The sequence below is a fragment of the Ischnura elegans genome, chromosome 4 (genome assembly GCF_921293095.1).
Source record: "Ischnura elegans chromosome 4, ioIscEleg1.1, whole genome shotgun sequence".
Lineage (NCBI taxonomy): Eukaryota > Metazoa > Arthropoda > Insecta > Odonata > Coenagrionidae > Ischnura > Ischnura elegans.
This window is the reverse complement of record NC_060249.1, coordinates 117,310,143-117,317,866: the sequence shown is the minus strand read 5'-3', so window position 1 is coordinate 117,317,866 and position 7,724 is coordinate 117,310,143.

Below are 7,724 nucleotides of genomic sequence, written 5' to 3'. Positions count from 1 at the left end.
CTTTTCATCATTGAAATATTAAAAAAAATTTATTCAGTCGTGTTGGTCACAGGATTAAATTTAACCACTGCAATGTTTATAGAGTACCTCCTGAAATGCTACAATTTTTTTATTTCTGGGGAATCATGTGTACAAAAATTGAATTCATTAGTATATCATTAATTTATTCTTTTTGTGCTCATTTTTGACCAATTCAGGAATTGCATTTGTTTGAATTTGTATTTTTCTTGCAGGAGTAAGAATTATATTTTAATTTGCAGTGTGTCCAATTCTTTTCAGGGGTAATGTGCTCTAAAGCAGTCTCACACTCTTTATAAGAAAATGCTTATTTTCTTATGAATCGATAAAATGTAAATAATTTTTTTATCTTGGATAATTTTTCAATTTACTGATCATATTTGAAAAAGAAAACTTAGTACTTGTTTGATTTTATATTTTTCTCTATTAAACAAGCCTTCCTTTTTGATTTTTATTGTGGCCAATGTTCAGAATTATAGTACACTGCTGTCATAAATCCTACTTGAATTCTCAAACCTTTACCAGAAAAACATTTTTTCAATAATTCATTCATGTAAATAAATTATTGAAAATATCAAGTAATTTTGGAAAAATATTTTGAGGAAAAAAAGGCATTTAGTTCGTTTGAGATGACATTTTTTCTGTATGTCATTTTGCGTTTTTCTTCCATCGTACTTAAATCGTTCTTACAGCCATAATATTCAGTCCTATAGTGTCATTTAGAATTTTTCTTACTTCGTACTGAAATCCTGTTTAAAGCAATAGCATTATTTCCTGGAGTGTCATTTTGCATTTTTCCTACTTCGTGTTGAAATCGTGTTTATAGCAATAAAATTCAATTGTGTTTGTCATTTCGCAATTTTCATACATCGTACATAAAAAGTCTTTATAGCAATAATATTCAATTTGTTAGTGCCATTTAGAATTTTCCTTACTTACCACTGAAATCCTGTTTAGACCAATAAAATTATATTCTGGAGCGTCATTTCACATGTTTCTTACTCCGTACTGAAATCGTGTTTATAGCAATAAAATTCATTTCTGGAGTGTCATTCATTATTTTTCTTATTTCGTACTGAAATCGTGTTTATAGCAAATAAATTCTATTTTGGAGTGTCATTTCGCATTTTTCTTATTTCGTTCTGAAATTGTGCTTAGAGCAATAAAATTCGATTCTGGAGTTTTACTTCGTATTTTTCTTACAACGCACTGAAATTGTTTTTAAAGCCAGAAAATTCTATTCTGGAGTGTATTTCGCATTTTTCTTATCTCGTTCTGAAATTGTACTTATAGCAATAAAATTCGATTCTGGAGTTTTGCTTCTTATTTTTCTTTCAACGAACTGAATTCGTGTTTAGAGAAATAAAATTCAATTTTGCAATGCTATTTCGAATTTTCGTTTTTCAAACATAAATGTGTTTATAGCAATAAAATTCAATTCTGGAGTGTTTTCTCGCATATTTATTACTTAGTACAGAAATCATGTTTTTGCAATAAAAATCAATTCCAGTGCGTCATATTGTATTTTTCCTACTTCGTACTGAAATCGTGTCTATGGGAATAAATTTCAATTCCAGTGCGTCATAATGCAGTTTTTTTACTTCGTACTGAACTCCTGTTCATAGCAATGAATATAAAATCTGGAAGGTCAATATTAATATATTACACCGTAGTGAAATCGTGTATAAGGCAGTCAAATTCGATGCTGGAGTGTTATTTCGCATTTCTCTTATTTCGTTCTGAAATTGTGCTTATAGCAATAAAATTCGATTCTGGAGTTTTAATTCGTATTTTTCTTACAACGCACTGTAATCGTTTTTAAAGTAAGAAAATTCAACTCTGGAGTGCAATTTCGCTTTTTTCATATTTCGATATGAAAACTTGCTTATAGCAATAAAATTCGATTATGGAGTTTTATTTCTGAGTATTCTTACAACGCACTTAAATCAATTTTAAAGCAAGAAAATTCAATTCTGGAGTTTTATTTCTGAGTATTCTTACAACGCACTTAAATCAATTTTAAAGCAAGAAAATTCAATTCTGGAGTGCCATTTAGCATTTTTCTCATTTTTATCCGAATTTGTGCTTATAGCAATAAAATTCGCTTCTGGAGTATTATTTCGTATTTTTCTTACAATGCACTGAAATCGTTTTAAGGCAAGAAAATTCAATTTCGGAGTGTCGTTTCGTATTTTTCTTATTTCGTTCTTAAATTATGCTAATAGCAATAAATTTCGATTCTGGAGTTTTGTTTCTTATTTTTCTTTCAACGAACTGAAATCATGTTTAGAGAAATTAAATTCAATTTTGCAATGTTATTCGAATTTTCGATCTTCATACTGAAAATGTGCTTATAGCAATAAATATCAATTCTGGAGTGTCGTTTCGCATTTTTCTTATTTCGTTCGGAAATTGTGCTTATAACAATAAAATTCGATTCTGAAGTTTTATTTCGTATTTTTCTTCCAACGCACTGAAATCGTTTTTAAAGCAAAAAATTCAATTCTGGAGTGCCATTTTGCATTTTTCATATTTCGTTCCGATGTCTGCTTATAGCAATAAAATTCGATTCTGGAGTCTCATTTCGTATTGTTATTACAACGCACTGAAATCGTTTTTTAAGTAAGAAAATTAAATTCTGGAGTGCCATTTCGTATTTTTCTTACTTCGATCTGAAATCGTGCTTAAAGCAATAAAATTCGATTCTGGAGTTTTATTTCGTATTTTTCTTACAACGCACTGAAATTGTTTTTAAAGCCAGAAAATTCTATTCTGGAGTGTATTTCGCATTTTGTTATCTCGTTCTGAAATTGTACTTATAGCAATAAAATTCGATTCTGGAGGTTTGCTTCTTATTTTTCTTTCAACGAACTGAATTCGTGTTTAGAGAAATAAAATTCAATTTTGCAATGTTATTTCGAATTTTCGTTTTTCAAACATAAATGTGTTTATAGCAATAAAATTCAATTCTGGAGTGTTTTCTCGCATATTTATTACTTAGTACAGAAATCATGTTTTTGCAATAAAAATCGATTCCAGTGCGTCATATTGTATTTTTCTTACTTCGTATTGAAATCGTGTCTATGGGAATAAATTTCAATTCCAGTGCGTCATAATGCAGTTTTTTTACTTCGTACTGAACTCCTGTTCATAGCAATGAACATAAAATCTGGAAGGTCAATATTAATATATAACACCGTAGTGAAATCGTGTATATAGCAGTCAAATTCGATGATGGAGTGTTATTTCGCATTTCTTTTATTTCGTTCTGTAATTGTGCTTAAAGCAATAAAATTCGATTCTATAGTTTCTTTTCGTATTTTTCTTACAATGTACTGAAATCGTTTTTTAAGTAAGAAAATTCAATTCTGGACAGCCATTGCGCATTTTTCTAATTTCGTTCTGAAATATTCTGGTAGCAATAAAATTCGATTCTGAAGTTTTTTTCGTATTTTTCTTACAGCGCACTGATATCGTTTTTTAAGTAAGAAAATTCTATTCTGGACTGTCATTTCGCATTTTTCTAATTTCGTTTTGAATTTGTGTTTATTGCAATAAAATTCGATTCTGGAGTTTTGTTTCGTATTTTTCTTACAACGAACTGAATTCGTTTTTTAAGTAAGAAACTTCAATTCTGGACTGCCATTTCGCATTTTTCTAATTTTGTTCTGAAATTGTGCCGATAGCAATAAAATTCGATTCTGGAGTTTTTTTCGTATTATTCTTATAACGCACTGAAATCTTTTTTTAAGTAAGGAAATTCAATTCTGGACTGCCATTTCGCAATTATCTTATTTCGTTCTGAAATTGTGCTAAAACTAATAAAATTCAATTCTGGAGTTTTATTTGGAATTTCTGACAACGCAATGAAACCGTTTTAAAGCAAGAAAATTCCATTCTGGACTATCGTTTCGCATTTTTCTAATTTCGTTCTGAAATTGTGCTGATAGCAATAAATATCGATTTTGGAGTTTTTTTCGTATTTCTCTTACAACGCACTTAACCCATTAATGCCCAGAAGATTTTTTTCAAAAAATTTTACTTTTTTTGCTTAAATTATGATTAGGCATCATACCTGATGCGGGGAAAAATATTTTTAAAAATCTCTAACATTTGCATAGTACTTAATCCTACACGTATCTTAAGATACATCTGGGCACTTATGGGGTCAAAAATGCGCATTATCATTTAATTGTGTTTATGCACGTTTTTGCTATATAATTCATTACCCATGCCTTCATCAGTAGTTTTTAATACTTTAATTTGAATTATTATGCATCAAATAATATAATTTTGAGTATTATTATAGTATTATAACGTGAAAAATTTACATTTGCATTTTGAAATTTTACAGCAGTGTGATACAGTATCCGAGTTTTTTTATACCGTAACCATCCCTGTACAACTAATACATCCAAGTCTCATCTGAAATATTTGAACCACCATTTTTATTCCTGATTGTTGTCCGGTAATTTGCCAGGAATTGATCACACATGTCCACTCCACCCATGTGAGAATTGTAGTCCGCGATCGCTACTGGCATTTCGGAAACAGAATAACAAACAGGGGTTTTCATTTTATATGTATGCTAATAGTAATCAATTCTGATATGAATAAGTTGTCAGCAAATATGTTTGTACCTGGTGGTAATTTTCACTCATCTACTAGTCCTAAAAGTACATCTCCTTGACCAAGATCTGTTCTCTGAAGGTTGGCTACAGCATGATAAAGGTTGACTTGATTCGAAAATACACCATAATTTTAACCATAATCATACTCGTTTCCCTCTAATACATTGCTTGCAGCCATATCTACCACAGTAGAGATTGATTGATTCATCCACCAAACAGTATTCTCCAGCGCTTACAATTTTGAAAGTCTAGTTCGAAACCTCAAACTAAGGTTGAACTTTATATAGCCTATCCTTGCCATCATTCTTCCCATTATAATACTTATCTGCCAGATGCAGGAACCTAAACATTTCTTCAAACCTGTTCCTTCGCATTGACTGAGAAAGTATTTCGATGGTGCAGTCTGGAGATGACCTCCGATAAAGCCATCGACTAAGTAGACGGTGACCTGAGAGAAGCAATATTCCAAACACTTCATAAATCACTTCGATTTGTACGTACGAAGAATGTACTAACATTTTTAACAATTGTTCATAAAATTTGTCTTGAATTTTTTCTGCTGACAGCGCTGATGTTAGAGCTATTTCAGATTTGTTTCACCTCTGCTCCATCACTAAGGTACGTCTTCTCTTCTCAGCGGTAAATGGGAGCCCCTATGCTGTTTTCTTGACTTATATAGCAAGCGGTGTGCAACAAAAGTAACAAAAAAGTATTTACAGAAGAGACGGTTGAAAAGTCTTTAAAGTGCAGATTCCTCCTTATGTCAGGTATATCTTTCGGAGACTCGAATTTGAATACAAAGTACAGAGTTTTTGGTGATGGAGCGTAGTACAAAGTTTCTTTATCAATGTTCACCAAAGTTGCTTATTTCGTACATTGATTTCCGGCTTGCAAATTGGATATTATTGCCTGGGGAAAGTTGAACGAGAAACAAAGTAATCAATCCATTCCATCGTCGGTGATACAGAATACAAGTAATGCCATGACAGTGGCAGATACATATGGGGGGCGAAGGGGGAGCGCGCCCCCCTCTTACGTGGCCGCCCGCATTGCCTAACAGGACAGAACTACAATGGTAACTCTTTCATATCCTAAGATGGCATTGCCTTCTATAAATAATAATTATATAATATATATAATAATAATAATGCCTTGTTTATAATCATTCTAAATAAAACTTTCCTAAACTTTGCACGTGACTTGATTATTTTTCATTACGATACAAGCAAAGATAGCTCAAGATATATTTTGTGCCCCCTTGAATTCTTTTCTGTATCCACTACTGTGCCAGGATAGGTAACTTGATATTGCTAGTATTTGCATTTCCAGAAATTCGAATACTGACTCATTTTCTGCTTCCAATGAAGGTACTTTATCACAATTCAAATGAGGATGCACAATAATTCTGAGAAAATTCCTGTTTTGCAGTATTTTCCTAATTGTTCATTATTATACTTCATGAAATGGCAGGAATATAAAACTGTCTTCGATCTATCACATAATAAGGCTTATAAAATTAGTACTTATTCATCTAATCAATAAATAGAATGAAACATACCTATAAGTCAAAACTTGAATTTTTAGTGTCACAAGTGCCCAGACGTATCTTTAGATACGTCAAAACTTTACTGATTAGTTTTGCGATGAGCATGAATGAAAAATGAATCTCTTTAAAAAGATAATATTCCTTATACATTTAAAATAAAACAGGTAAAAACTGGATTCATATAACTCAATGGTTTATGTGAAAATTTAATTTTCACATGACCATAGCGTAGCGATTTCTGAGTAGTTCATGACCAGCCATGTGTAAGTAAGCATAACAATTGCAAATAATGGTTTCAATAATCTAAATCACTTGCATACCATTTGATGACTTTATTCTGTCATATTACGTAAAGAAATCGCATTAACAACAAACCACGGAGTATTTAGGAATTTTTAAAGTCTGACGTATCTAAAGATACGTCTGGGCATTAATGGGTTAAATCGTTTTTTAAGTAAGAAAATTCAATTCTGGACTGCCAATTCGCATTTTTCTAATTTCGTTCTGAAATTGTGCTTATTGCAATAAAATTCGATTTTATTGTTTTGTTTCGTATTTTTCTTACAATGCACTGAAATCGTTTTTTAAGTAAAAAAATTTAATTCTGGAGTGCCATTTAGCATTTTTCTCATTTTTATCCGAATTTGTGCTTATAGCAATAAAATTCGCTTCTGGAGTATTATTTCGTATTTTTCTTACAATGCACTGAAATCGTTTTAAGGCAAGAAAATTCAATTTCGGAGTGTCGTTTCGTATTTTTCTTATTTCGTTCTTAAATTATGCTAATAGCAATAAATTTCGATTCTGGAGTTTTGTTTCTTATTTTTCTTTCAACGAACTGAAATCATGTTTAGAGAAATTAAATTCAATTTTGCAATGTTATTCGAATTTTCGATCTTCATACTGAAAATGTGCTTATAGCAATAAATATCAATTCTGGAGTGTCGTTTCGCATTTTTCTTATTTCGTTCGGAAATTGTGCTTATAGCAATAAAATTCGATTCTGAAGTTTTATTTCGTATTTTTCTTCCAACGCACTGAAATCGTTTTTAAAGCAAAAAATTCAATTCTGGAGTGCCATTTTGCATTTTTCATATTTCGTTCCGATGTCTGCTTATAGCAATAAAATTCGATTCTGGAGTCTCATTTCGTATTGTTATTACAACGCACTGAAATCGTTTTTTAAGTAAGAAAATTAAATTCTGGAGTGCCATTTCGTATTTTTCTTACTTCGATCTGAAATCGTGCGTAAAGCAATAAAATTCGATTCTGGAGTTTTATTTCGTATTTTTCTTACAACGCACTGAAATTGTTTTTAAAGCCAGAAAATTCTATTCTGTAGTGTATTTCGCATTTTGTTATCTCGTTCTGAAATTGTACTTATAGCAATAAAATTCGATTCTGGAGGTTTGCTTCTTATTTTTCTTTCAACGAACTGAATTCGTGTTTAGAGAAATAAAATTCAATTTTGCAATGTTATTTCGAATTTTCGTTTTTCAAACATAAATGTGTTTATAGCAATAAAATTC